The sequence below is a fragment of the Chrysemys picta genome, chromosome 4, assembly GCF_011386835.1.
Source record: "Chrysemys picta bellii isolate R12L10 chromosome 4, ASM1138683v2, whole genome shotgun sequence".
Classification (NCBI taxonomy): Eukaryota; Metazoa; Chordata; order Testudines; family Emydidae; genus Chrysemys; species Chrysemys picta.
In genome coordinates, this window is record NC_088794.1 from 78,582,538 (window position 1) to 78,596,977 (window position 14,440).

The window sequence follows — 14,440 nt, forward strand, 5'->3', positions numbered from 1 at the left end:
TCAATGACCCAGAATTAGTAAAGTTTGACTACATTTATTTCAGAAGCATTTTGGCTGTAGAGCAGTGTAATCGAAACTCCATTTGAAGTCAATGGAAAATGTGTCCATATTTGAAGCAAAATTGAGCTTACTGTCTTTCAGAATATTTCATATGGAGGATAATTTTCAGAAGCACCCTAAGGAGTTAGGAGCACAAATCCCATTGAAAGTCAGTAGAGTTTGTAAACCTAAATTCTTTAGGTGCTTTTGAAAATCTCCCCATATGTGTAATGTGGGCAACTTAAAGTTATCTGTACACTTAGAAGGGTTTGAGATGTAACAACTTATCCTAGTGAAAAGCTCTGCACAATCTTTGTACTTAGATTACCTCTTCAGGGCAGGGGCCATCACTTTGTTACCTTCGTACAGCAACTTGCACAGCAGGGCGAAAGTAGTCTGATTTCTAGAAGTGCTGAAGACTTACTCCTATGAACTTCAATAAGATTTGTGGCTTCTGAGAACTTCAAAGATGTGAAGCAGGGCATCCAGTATTCCCTGTCTGACTACAAACTTTTATAGAGATACACATGACTAGAAGCTTACAAAGAAAGTTAGGGCATCTTAGATCCCTAGGTTTAGTGATTCAGCAGAAGGCTGGTGCAATGGTACGTAGGCACTAATTGACATTATTTGAAACACATTAGAAGAGTCAGGAAGCTTCTCATTCTCTTTTCACTCTCCTCTGTGTGTGATAATGTCATGTCCTAAAACACTGCAAGTTGTCTTATCACCACCATCTAAAGACAAAGTGCTACAATCAAGGTGAATGAGACACCCTGTATTTGTGGCAAAGGAGCTTTTTCCATATTTACCTTGCTGCTATTTTTCATCATGTAAGTACCGGTGCCCTTATGAAGCCATTCTTAGAATCGACAAGAATGCTAGTTTTTCAAGGTCTAGACAGAAGTATCTTTTGCAATTTATTCAGCAAATAGAAACTATTCAATCACTGCTTAGTGTAGATAACAATAGATTTTCATTTTTTTTAATTTAAACTTTGCTTCAAAATACAATCAAATTAATGTCTCAGTACTGTAAAGAGAAATTTCTTTGCATTTAACTTTAATCATGTATCAAAGGGCTTCATTCTGCTGTCACCTACACTAGTATAAAACCAGTGTAACTCTATTGACTTCTGTGGAGTTACTCCTGGTTTGCACCATAGTGTAAGCGAAAAGAGAATCTGATTGTGGTAAGTATTTAGAAAGTGATGAGTCACAAGACATACTGGGATGAATCGCAAGCCAGGGTAAGAGTTTTGGAGTCATCAGAACTCTTCTTCTAATAAGACGACAAAACTGAGAAAAATAAAAATAGGGTGAAATCTTGACCACATTGAAGTCAATGGTAAAACTCGCATTTATTTCAGTATGGCCAGGATTTCATCCCAAGCTTCCAAATCAGGAAAAATTCCAAATAATGGGCAAGAATCTGTTTCCATTGGAGTAAATCATCAGTAATTCAACTGATGTCAGTGAAGTTACAATGAAGTTAAATGAGAGGAATATCAAGTGTAGATCGATCTAATTAGAATGTGGAATAGTTTCCCAAGTCATCATTCCTATTACTTGGGTGATTTAGAAGTAGACTGGGCAAAGTGCTGGAGGATTTTTATTTCTATGGAAAAAGAAGAACAGGAGGACTTGTGGCACCTTAGAGACTAACAGATTTATTAGAGCATAAGCTTTCATGGACTACAGCCCACTTCTTCGGAGAAATCCTGTCCTAACAGGGAGATAAATTGCCTTATAAGTACAGTGAGCCAGAAATTTTCAAACAAAAAATGTCCTTTTTGCAAAATTAGAGTTTTCCATGGGAAAACTGGAAGTGGAATTGACAATAGCTACCCAGGCAGGAAGCCAAAGAGCTGCAGCTGGGCTGGGAGGTGGGCAGGTTGAGCACCCCAGCTCTCTGCCTGCTCTGCAATCCAGCTGCTTTTTCAGCAGCTGGGCTGGGCAGGAGGAGGGAAGCCTAGGTACACAACCCACAGCAACCAATCTGGAAGGCTCTTGTTAAATTTCACAATCTTTCTGCAGGGAGAAAGTAAAATTGAGAAAAGACTTCCAGAAGGGCAGCCAGCAACTTGAAAAATACAGTTTTGACTCTCCTAAAATAGAATGTTTATGGAAATCCCTTTGGGGAGTTGCAGGGGAGGGCACATTTGTGACTTCCCCCCCCCCAATTCAGGAAAGAAAAGAAATAATTAAAATTTGATTTCCCCCCCATCCCTAGGAAGGGAGTTCCATTTTCTGGCCAGCTCTTACAAATCTTCCCCATCTCTGCCTCCTATAATAAACATTTTATAAGAGATAGATGTTTGGCTATTAATAAAATATCTTAATCATAACAATGTTACCAAGTGCCACAGTAATATAAGACCCTGATAGGTTAAAATCCTTATTAAACAATACATTCCACTTTCACTGAGAGTGAAAGACATTTTGCATGGTGCTCTCAGCAAGCATGGTTGGAATTTTACAGTTAAAGAAGAAAGAGGTTTTAGAAGTGCATCTTGAAGTCTTGTTGTTGCTGCTTTGTACTGTAACTAGAGATGTTATCTCTAACATACAGGTCATCTATTCATCACTAGGAACTGAAAAACATGTTTAAAATGACTTTACTCTTGTATGGGATTCTATATCCACAAATAATACCACTTACAGCATAGTACATTATAGAGATCCAGACTCACCCCTGTGGCGCCTCCTGCTGGTCGTCCAGGGAATTAGCTCACTAGCCTCTGGAACACCCTCTACAGGCCAATGATCCACCTTGTCCTCTTCTGTACTGGCCCCCGTGTCACTCCCAGGACCCCGGTGCCCCTATTGCTGGGATGCTGCCCCTTGGCAGTACCCCACAGATCTAGGTCTCCCCTCCCTGGGGAACCCCCACCCACTATCCCCACCTTTCCTCAGCACTAGGCCACTGCCAGTCACCAACTAGCCCCAACTCCCTGGGGCAGACTGCAGTATAGGCCACTCATCACTGGCAAGGGGGGGTTGAACCTGCTGCCTTGAACTAGCCCTGGGCTGCCCTCTGCAACCCCCAGTACCCCTTGGCCTAATACCAGGCTGCAGCCTGGGGCTTTCCAGGCTGGAGCTCCCCAGCCTTTCCCCAACCCTGCTCCACTCAGGTACTCTTTGTCTAGCTCCCTGCAGCCAGGCTCCTCTCTCCCAGAACACACAGAGAGACTTGGGGTTAGCTCCCAGCCTCTTTATACAGGCCATCTGGGCTCTGATTAGGGTGTGGACTAGCTGCAGCCACTTCCCCCAATCAGCCAGGGTTTTACCTTGCCCAGCCCCAGCCCTCTGCAGGGCTTTTCCAACCCCTCAGGGAAGGAACTGGTGTCCACCCCACTACATACATGTTTGATGACAATTAAATACATAACTACCTGAATTACAATTGAAATCGGGTAGTTAGATGTCTAAATGCTAGCATTTGCACCTTCCGTTAATTCTTGGTACAAAGTTGCACCCACAATAATTAAAGCTTGTTTCTGAAAAATCGGGCCTTAATGGTGATGTGAAAAATTTTCTATTTGTTATGATCTGAGTTTGTAGTTATGTGTTTCTAACAGCTGTTATCAATAAGCAACACTGAAAATCAGGGCAAGGGAGGTGTATCCTTTACAATGCCTTAAGTAATTAGTGATGACATTAACCTGTGAAAGGGAAAGCAGAAACTCTTAGACACTGCGAAGAAAAAAAGGAAGATCTGACTTTCAGCTGATTTGTTTTACCATGAAGGAAACTGCAGAGGTATCTAAAGCAGGTATCCTGCAGCACTAGATCTAATCTGGAAATCACATCCTGTGAAATTTCCAGTACTTTCTGCTTATCTTGCTTCTGGCTGGGCTGTAAATACCTCTGCTATGGTGTTTCAGCTGCTCTTACCCTGATCAGAGCTCAGAAGTGCAGAGGAGCAGGAGAATAAGCAACAATGGGGAAATGTTTACTGGATACTTTAGAGCCCCTTTAAGTGTTTAGATATTGAAATGGGCAAAGTTTCCAGTGGAAATAAGGTTGTTGTTTCTTTGGAACCATTTTAGTTACCCCTAATCTACATCACAATACACATCTGGCAGTTTGGGAAAAATCAGATGTGAATAAAGGATACCAGGAAATGGTCTGTCACTCAGGCTCATCATCTGGATGTAATCATTGACTCAGCCCTCTCTATAGCTGACTGGAAGATGACAATTTTGTTTCACAGAGAGACAAGGTGGATGAAGGAATATCTTTATTCAAGGCATCTTTATTAAATATATTTTATTAAAAATATTACCTCATCCACCTTGTCTCTCTAATATTCTGGGACCAACACTGCTACAACAGCACTGCATACAATTCTGCTTCACTGCAACTTGAATGAAATCAAAACTTTTAGAATGTTTTCATGAAAATGAAAATGTGTGTACATGTCACTCAATGGCCTGGCAGTTAAGGTATTGGTCTGGGTTATGGGAGACCCACATTCAAGTTCCTGTTCTATCTGATTAAGAGCAGTGCTTTCATCCTAGATGACTCCAAATCAGGGGCTTGCAGCTGTCTCTCCGACATCCCACACAGTACCCTAGGTACGCTGCTATAATGTCTCCCTCTCCCTACCTTTCTTAAAATCTTCCCAACAAAAGTTTTGTGGAAAGCAATGAATTTTCATGAAACATTTCAGCTTCAATGAAACAGCATATGTTGGCAAAACTTCATTTGTCAAAAATGTTTCCACTGGCTCTAGCCCTCATCCCTGGATATCAGACTGTATCTACATCTTGCTGCTTGTTCCTCTATAGCATCTCAAAGATCTGGCTGGTTTTGTCTATATGGGCTTCTAACACTTTTATCTAGGCCCTTACCTCACCCCTTCATCACAGTAATCTCTTCCTCTCTGATCTGGATGCCTCCAGCCTTGCCACTAAGTCCATTCAAAATGTATTCCTTCAAGAATCAACTCCCTGGCTTTTTGTTTTGACTACCTCATCCTCCCCCCCCCACCACCTCTGGGTAGCTCCACTGTCACCTGCTTTTACACTGCATCAAGTGCAAGCTCCTCATCCTCACATTTTAGCGACCCCCCACCATAAAGCCCTCCCTATCTTTCAAATCTAATTTCTTATCACAACGTCAGCACCTAATTTTACTCCCCCAATGATGCTGGCTTTGATCACACCTTTCCCATAAACACCCTCATGCTTTTTCCCAACTCACCCTTTATACTTGGGAAAAACTCCCTCTCAGAATTCACAAAGCCACCACCTTATCCTCTTTTAAATCCTTCTTTAAAACCCACCTCTGGCATGATGCCTAGAGATCACTACCATTTGGCACCACTTAGGCTGGTGCCGCTTGTGCCTATTGAGACCATGGTTATGAGTAATTTTTGAATACACCCCAGTCACTATTATAATTTGTTCTCCTCTTTCCTATCCACTTGTTTGTCTGTCGTGTTTTGCCTAAATCTTAGATTGTGAGTTCTCTGGTGCAGGGACCATTTTTTGTGTTATTTATCTGCGTGGTAACCAGTACAATGTCACCCTCATCCTTAACTGGGATTTTTAGTTAGTACTGCAATAGAAATAATAATAATGGCTTTTCTAAATTAGTTGTGAATAAGAACCTAATGCTTAATTCACATAACACATGAACCTGGGGTCCCCCAATGAAATTAATAGGAAGCAGGTTTAAAACAAACATAAGGAAAAAGAAGAACAGGAGTACTTGTGGCACCAAGTACTCCTGTTCTTCTTTTTGCGGATACAGACTAACACGGCTGCTACTCTGAAACATAAGGAAGTACTTTGTCACACAATACACAGTCAACCAATGGAGAATAGGTCCATCTGTGGCTATTAGCCAAGATGGTCAATGATGCAACCCCATGCCCTCAGTGTCCCTAAGCCTCTGACTGCCAGAAGATAGGACTGGACAACAGGGATTGGATCACTCCATAATTGCCCTGTTTCGTTCACTCCATCTGAAGCATCTGGCACGGGCCACTGTGGATGAGAGGATACTAGGCTAGATGACCTAGTATGGCCATTCCTATGTTCTTATAGATTTAGTCTCTTAGGGTAGGTGCCTTCACTGCCTAGGTGATCCTTTATAAGATCTGTCAATAAAAAGCAGATCATAGCGCTTTCAGATGGGAGGCAATTAAATGTAATAATTAATTTTACCTGATGCCAGCATTACCAAAAATGCAAACTCTGAAACGGGTGCTGAGACTTGAAGAAATTGCAGGAATCTTCAGCATGTTCTAGAGACTGCTTGCAAGGAAGGATTAAATAAATAGTTCCTGAGCTTAGTCAACATCATCACAAGGTTGAAAGGAAGAAACTGGAGTAGGGAGGAGAACCAGCCACTAAAAAAGTATCCAAAGGGCTCAACTACCCCACTCTTGGGAATGATGTGGAGCTGCCCCATCCCAGGCCCCCAGAGTATGTTCACCATTCTATCCCATAGAATAGTACAGTATGTGCTCCCCTGCACATGCACCAATTCTGATATTCAGCTCTAGGATGGTGCTATGGCACCTTACCCTCCCAGCACCCTTTGGAGTGGCTAAAGGCTATGGTGATGCTTAGTGGCAGAGATAACAGGGACTAAAATGGTGCATTGTGGGTGCAGAAGGATGATGAAATCTTTCAAGTTTACACCCCCTTGTGTGTGGTGTGCAGTAGCTGGAGCTCAAAATGAGTTCTGATCCAATGGATGCAGCAAGATCCTACTTTGACTAGAAAAAGCAAATTGTAGTTTCCTTGTATTGTATTATATCACTGCAGACATTAGAGATGGAGAAGAGCTATTTGATCATGCAGTCCATTTCCCTGAAAACACAGGATTGTTCCCTAGTGTATATTTTAAAGTGTTTTGTTCACCCGAACGCTTTTGTATTTCTTTTCTAATAGAAAAAAAGAGAAAGAGAAAGAGAGATTCAAAATAGATCAAAGATTCAAGTCAGGAAAATGCAGCTTGGTAATACAAAGTTGTGGATACATTTTTGTCTCTCCCTTTCAGCAGTGTTTGGCCAAACTCCCATTGATCTCCCAGTTATTATTAGATAAAACATTCATCCGCCTTTTCACCACTCCTACAGCCACAGGCATCACCGTAAATAAGCTGCAATTGAACATGACATTTAATGTCAAGCTCAGCACTGCTAATGCAATTGCAATTGTCTCTGGGACAACCTGTAGCCTGACCTCCTTTTTTGATGTATGTGTGCCACGCATTCCCCTTTCTATCCCCATTCTGCATTACTGTCTCAGACATTCTACATGGCTAATACTGAACATTATCCCCCCTTTTCTCCCCCAAACTAGGTTTTCTTCTATTTCCTCACCAGCTCCTTCTCCCTCTATAGTGTTTGACAGAAATAGACCATGTTTGCAGAATCTCAGGTGAGATCATCATGCACCCAGGGTGTGCTTCATCAGTTCCACTGCTGAATCTGACAACTGGGGTGAAGTTTATTCCTGGCTTGCTGAGACTTTTAATTATTTATTTATTTATTTAAGAGGAGAATGAAGCAAGACTTCATCCTGCCCCCGTGGATGCTTCATATTATATTATACACTCAGTACTATTGCCAGATTGAAGTGCATTTATTGCACTTCAATCTGGCAATAGTACTGAATGTGTTTTAATGCATACAAAGGAGATGGATTACACAAATGAAGAGCAAAAAGCAAAAGAATGAGTTCACTGCACAGCGGCAGCTCTATGACTCCTGTTTCACAGGCACACACAAGCAAACCTTACTGAACCAGTATCTTATGTCCGAGTGGATTTGTCTGCATGAAATTATGAACTCCATTTTGTAGTAGGCGTTGAACACATGACTAAACTTGCCTGAGGACAGCTTATTGCATTGCATTCCAGAGAGTTGCCTTACCTGGGAAAGGTGATTAAAATCTCCTCAACAGACTGTCACAGAAAAGCCATCAAGATTGCAATTGCAAGTCATTGACTTTGATTGTCTCTCAATTACTGGCCACCTCATGGAACCATTTTTTTTTCTACATAAGAGCCAGAACATCTGAATGGAGCACATGTAGAGCTGGATTAACCCATCACTGGATCCTTGGCAAACATACAGTTATTGGCCCGATCCTCTAATTTGAAGGAGGAGAGATGGAAGGAAAGAAGTAGAAAGATGGGGAAAAATGCATTTCAGTTACGTTCCTCCTATATTTGCCACTGCAGCAGATTCCTATCCCAGCCTGTTCTCTTACTGCTGTTGGAGAAGAAAGCAGTTTCTTTACCCAGTGTCCTCCTCTATCAGTGGCTTTGCTGGGAATGGCAAAGTGAGTCTCAGCTGGGTATGAAGACTACCTCTACCCTTTTATCTACTGGTGTGGATTTACACACAAACTGAAAGAACTTCACTCATCGAGTTTGTGGCATTGCAATCTGGCACATAAGATCGCAGCACCACTTACATTTGGCCCAGCCACCCCTACATCACGAGGGAGGGGTGTGCTGGGCAAATGTAAGTGGCACTGAAACCCTATGCACCAGATTGCAATGCCACTCACACCAGTGAGTGGAATTGTTTCCCACAACAGTAAAAATAAATAAAATGAAAATGTAGGGTCTCCCCACAAATTGGGCCCTGGACATGTGCCTTGTGTGCCTATGCATTGAACCAGCCCTGGGAACATGGAAAAAGAGAGATACTACTTAAGAGCATGGTGCTGCTCTGAGAAGAGGCCAACCATTGCCAAACATAAGGAGGACATGCAAAAGAGAGAGGGCAGGAGGGACACTGCTCAGTCTGAAATTCTTACAAATCTCTGACTCATAGAACAGCGGAGGTCAGTCATGAAGAGGGTGCATCTCAAGAATTCGTTGTTTTCAAAGATCTATAACTCTCAAGCACTTTAAAAATAAAGTAAGTGTGGTTAAGACATTCCTTTGCTAAACCTGTGTTCCTTTCTTTCCTGACACATTGTCCCCATAAGAGGTTAAACTAGAAGGATTGGAGCTGTAGTGAAGCATGTGTAAGCAACTGGGGGACTTGTGAGGACTCAGACATCGGTTTTCAGGGTCTAGGCTGGGAAGTGGCACCTGACATCCCAAGGAAAGGCATCAGTAAAAGAGATCGGAACGTGGGAGTGTGCCCTAAAGCCCCAGAGCCCCAGAAACAGTGACTAGACACTATCTACACCCAGTTGACTTGAAAGCATGTGGGACCCAGCGACTGGGTCCATTTGTAATAGACTGGCGACCGTACAGAGTACCCAGGCCAGGTTGTGACACACTGTCTTTATTAACATATATAGTAAATAACTTTGTGAGCAAGACTACAACAATATGTGGTTTGATCCTAAGCCCGGTAGTAAGCAGAAGTACACCAACTGATTTCATTGGGCTTTGGATCAGGCCCACAGTGAATATGATTAAAACCTTTTAATTATTGAAACCATACAAAAATAATTATAAACTAAGCTCAAATAATGTTCAAGGTCTCACTAACATCAATAGATGCAGAGCAATTTCAGAGCTATACTTAAAAGGTAACTCCTCTCACTGATAGCAGTGATCACTTTGAGCCATATGGTCCAGTAGGTAAAAACACCCTTAGGCAATATGTAAAAAAAAGAATCAAGAATTTCAGGACCCAAATGTAAACTAACATAAATGTCAGGGTTTTTTAAAATTGAAAATATGTTCCCTGATTTAATCAGTGTTGGGAACCTAGTGTCTGAGCTACAGAAAGCAAAACTGGCTAGGAACAGGAAGTAGAACATCATATTTACAGATAATTCCAATTATGTATCTCATTGTCTCAATATTTTATAGGTCAGATTTTGTCAATTTTATTCATGAGGAGCTTCCTGCAGCTCCCATTGGCCTGGAACGGCGAACCTCGGCCACTGGGAGCTGGGAGCGGCCGTACCTGTGGACACTCAGGTAAACAAAGTGTCTCAAGGCCTGCCAGGGCCTTACCCTGAACAAGCCGTGAACCAAGTTTGGGAATCGCTGAGGTAAAATAACTTCTTTACTCTTACTTGAGATTCCCCCATTTATGCATTCAAGGATTGCATTAGCCCTTTTAGCCACAATATTGCACTGGGACTTCATGTTCAGCTGATTATCTACCATGACCCCCAAAGCTTTTGCAGTTACTGCTTCCCAGGATAGAGACCCCCATCCTGTAATTCTGGCCTACATTCTTTGTTCTCAGATGTATACATTTATATCTAGCCATATTAAAACGTATATTGTTTGCTTTCATCCTGTTTATCAAGCAACCCAGATCACTCTGTATTAGTGACCTGTGCTCGTCATTATTTACCACTCCCATAATTCTTGCATCATCTGCAAACTTTATCAGGGAAGATTTTATTTTTTCTTCCAGGTCATGAATAAAAATGTTACATAGCATCGAGCCAAGAACCATACGGGGAGGGAAGGGTTGTGACCAATAAGCTTGTTTACTATTAATCTAAACCAACAGGGCTGTGTTTGCTGTAAACTGAATGTCAGCTCCAGTTAATGTGACAAATTGGTATGTATTGGCTCCTTAAAGGAGCAAATGAACCATATTATTTCTCTGAACTGTCCAGGAGATGGCTGAACATTTCAGAGCACTGGGGTTTGGGAAAATTTGGGACTGGGAACTGCCCAGAGGCAACAGCCCATGAGGGGATGAACTTACCAATAGGCTGGAGAGCCTGCACAAATCCAGGGGAAGGTAGGAAGAAACTCAGGATATGGTTAGAGTTGAAGAACCCTGACCCTGCTTATCTAACTTGAGGGCCCTCAGTTGGAACCCAGTGGAGTCAGTGGGCCTGGGTTCCTCCACCCACCCCCATGATGGACTTGGGAGAAAGGGTTTTCAGACTCCTTGGACCGAGAATAGACTGATAGCCCTGCTGGGCTCTGTGAGCCCAGGGGCTACACCATGCTTGGCCAGAGGAGGGTGCTGTCGCACTGACACACCACCCCCACAAGGGCTTAGAGTATGGGCCTGATACGCTCACAGTGGCCTAAGCCACTGAGAAGATTGGCAGCTGCATTTCTGTATCAGCTGGTATCTGTGTAATGTCTTCAAATTCAGATACAGTGAGTTACAGTAATCCAACCCAGGGGCAAAAACACGTGGATTGACCTTTTCCAAGAGAAAGGGATGAAGTTTTCTTGCAAGATAGAGCCGAAAGAAGGCATTTTTTAAACTGATGCTACCTGGTCACCCAAGCTTAGTGAGGAGTCAAACAGGATTCTGAAACTTGGACAAATAGGGGCTATATGCCTTCAATGGGAGAAGAAGACAATATCTTGGACAATTCTTTGAAGAGTTTCTCCTTTCTGATCAACATCACTTTGTTCTTGCCTGGGCTCAGCTTAAGACAGCTGTTCTTCATCCAAGAGCTAATTTCTTGTAAGTATTCTGTTCTGCTCCTGAATCACAGAAAGCCATTGAATGTAGTGACCTGATACTTTAGTCAATTACAGTGAACTGAAGCATATTTCTGAATGTCCATAGTTTGAAGTAGTGCTCAGCTTTTTTCTCTACCTCCCCTCTCGCCTTGCTTGCTTACTCTATGGCACAGGACAAGTGAGAATGTATGCCAGGATCTTTGTTTCCAAGAACATACCTCCTGCTGCTGCTGCTGCTGCTGATTCCCACCTCTGAAATCAAAATCTTCTGATTGTAATTTCCTTGCTGAATGCAGTAGAAAGGACTGAATTCACTAACAGAATGATCTTCCATATTCAGTGTTTTTGTAGTCACACTGGTTCCAGGCTATTACAGACAAAAGGTGGGTGAAGTAATCTATTGTACTGGACCGACTTCTGTTAGTGAAAGACGAGCTTTTGAGCTACAAAAGCTCTTCTTCAGGTCTTGAAAGCAAAAATCCTGTTGCTATGCAAGTACCCATTAAATAAAAGAGAGGGGAGAATGTACCACAAAGGCGTGAGCAGTTTCTGAGTACAATGGTTCTCAAAAGTTTTCTGGAAGGATCAGAAAAGGCTTTAAATATTTTATCAAATTAAAAATTGCAAAACAAAAGATGATTTTTAAAATTGTTCCTGAGTTAAGATATTGGATGTCAACTTTCACCCTGAAGGAATTTTCGTGGCTCAGTTATAAACCTTGAAAACTGCAGGGCGGGATTATAATGAGCTTATAATGAAAATACCGACAGACCCATTAACAATGGTAACTTCAGCAGCAGCCTCTACCATATTGCCTGTAACTATTGTCCTCCTTCATCTTATTGTAGTTAGAATTTTATTCAGTCAACAAGGCAAACTGAATGTAGCAGTGATGCTACGGTATAATGGGCACCTGATGCCTGAACATTTCACAATATAGCCAATGGGTTCATTTTATCATTCATTTATTGTATATTGTGTGATGTTATGATTAACTCATCTGCTATGCCACATATAATCATTGTATGCTAAATAGATTCAAGTGTAGGATCAAAGAAGTATAAAATCAATAACTATTTAGAAGTGATAAGTATGAATTAGATATCTAAGTAAAAGCAGGGCTGAAAAGCAAGGCCTACAGGTAGGCTGAGGCCTGTAAGATGTCAGCTTAACCATACTAGGCCATAGGCTTAAGAAATGCTTGACATAAGTAAGTGGCCAAAGAATGACCCTAAGCCACAAGATCATGAGAAAGGTGTGCCAATGGGTGATGTTGTGAAAAACTGATTGCAATGTACCATTCAAAAATCAGGAGATACCTTGTTGTCTTTTTCTAATGTGTCCTCACCACAGGGTACATGTTGTGCATAGATGCTAATAAGAATAAAAGGAACTATAAACAATCTATGAAAAATGGGGCACCCCAATATTCTTATGGGGTGCAATACAGATAAAGAAAAAGAGGGTTGACACATTCATACACATGCACAGAGTGTTAGGTGTAGTTAGAATCACAAGATAAAAGAGGGCTCCTGGATGGGGTAAAATGGGCTATTGATGGGAAACTCCAGCAGGCACCTTCCCTCTACTGATGATCAGTTGGCAAGGCCTCCATCAGACACTAAGAATATTGTTAAGGATGTGAGTATAATTATATTGGTTACTTGTGCATAGGTCTTTATAGGTTTCTATATGCATGGGTAATCATAACCTTAATTGCAACTTTAATAAATCTTGTAAAAGAGACTAGACCTAGTACTTGTGAATGCATGTGTGATCACTATTCTTGATCTTCATGTATTCCTATAGGCTGTAAATCTGAAGCAAGTAGCAGAGGAAACTTGCATTCTGAACTTGAAACTGAAGCCACCAAAGCCAAATATACGGTGGTGTAATACACCATTACTAAATTCATTTTAAATAAAAGGCTACAATAAGATACAGGGCATCACATTACATTTCTTTTAGCACCTTGGTAAATTTTGGAATAAATAATATTTATCCCTTAGCACAGCCACCAGCTAGACCTATTCTGTTGGCACAGTACTTTTTCCTCTGGAAAGGTATTGGCTGTTACTAGTTTTCCGGTGCCCTTTTTTGTCCTCTCCCCTCTTCTCAAGGGGAACCCAGATTCCTTTTTGGTACACCCATACACACTTGATTTTACCAGTTCTCATCTGGTGTAAACTGGAAGTCAATGGAGCATTGAAGTCAATGGAGCTAACTAACATAGTTCCAGTGACTTCAGTGAAGCTATGCTGACTTCCACCAGATGATGAACTATCTCTACATTTATTCATAAGAGACCTCTGCTGCCTGGGAGGAAGATACCCCAAAGTGTAGGGTGGAAAGAAGACCATCCACCAGGATATCTTTGGTCCCACAAGATTTACAGATGCCTACCGTCTGGAAGGCCAAAAACCCATTTCCTTGGACGTGAGAATGTTCAAATGCAGGAAGTGAACCTCATGCCTTTTTATATTATTTTCTCCCATCTGTAGGTTCTTCTGCAAAAAGGAAGCTTTGGGGCAAGTGTTAAAAGATCATCCATTATCCAAGGCACAATTCTGACACCATTGGCTATACTCAAGTCTAAATCTTGAAACATCTTCACAGAGAAGCATCATAACTCCCCAAACATCAGAGTACCATAATGCAATGGATTTGCCATCTCTAATGGCAATAGGAAAATTTAGGTGCTTTAAACACCAAAGTGATGTGCATGGGATAGATAGGTAAAACACTGACTGAACTCAGCTCTCTACAAGACACAGAAACAGCATGGTGTCTGATCAGAAAAGCTTGCAATGTAAGGCAGTGACACATCACCTGCCTTTGTGGGAGCACGAGGAATGGCAAGATGTGCAAGCTGCAGAGAAATCTTGCAGGTACAGGTTTGAACGGAGGAAAATTTTCACACACACACCTTCTGAACACTGAAAGGAGAATATAACTGAGGAAGCACAAACTGGCTTAGACAAAATAAATAGCAGCATTGTACTACTGACTGCATGCAG

At 41.7% G+C, this 14,440-nt stretch overlaps 1 protein-coding gene across 4 annotated transcripts in view; it reads right to left on the reverse strand.

Moving 5' to 3' along the window:
• LRRC4C (leucine rich repeat containing 4C) overlaps nt 1-14,440 on the reverse strand; it is a 930,888-nt gene that overhangs the window by 302,028 nt on the left and 614,420 nt on the right. For 2 of the 4 annotated variants that reach the window (XM_065592784.1, XM_065592782.1), the window contains exon 1: nt 2,732-2,894. The exons of the other annotated variants lie outside the window; for them this stretch is intronic. The gene's annotated coding sequence lies outside the window, so the exon portion shown is untranslated. Of the gene's footprint in view, nt 1-2,731; nt 2,895-14,440 lie in introns of those variants that run through there. 4 annotated transcript variants of the gene reach the window in all.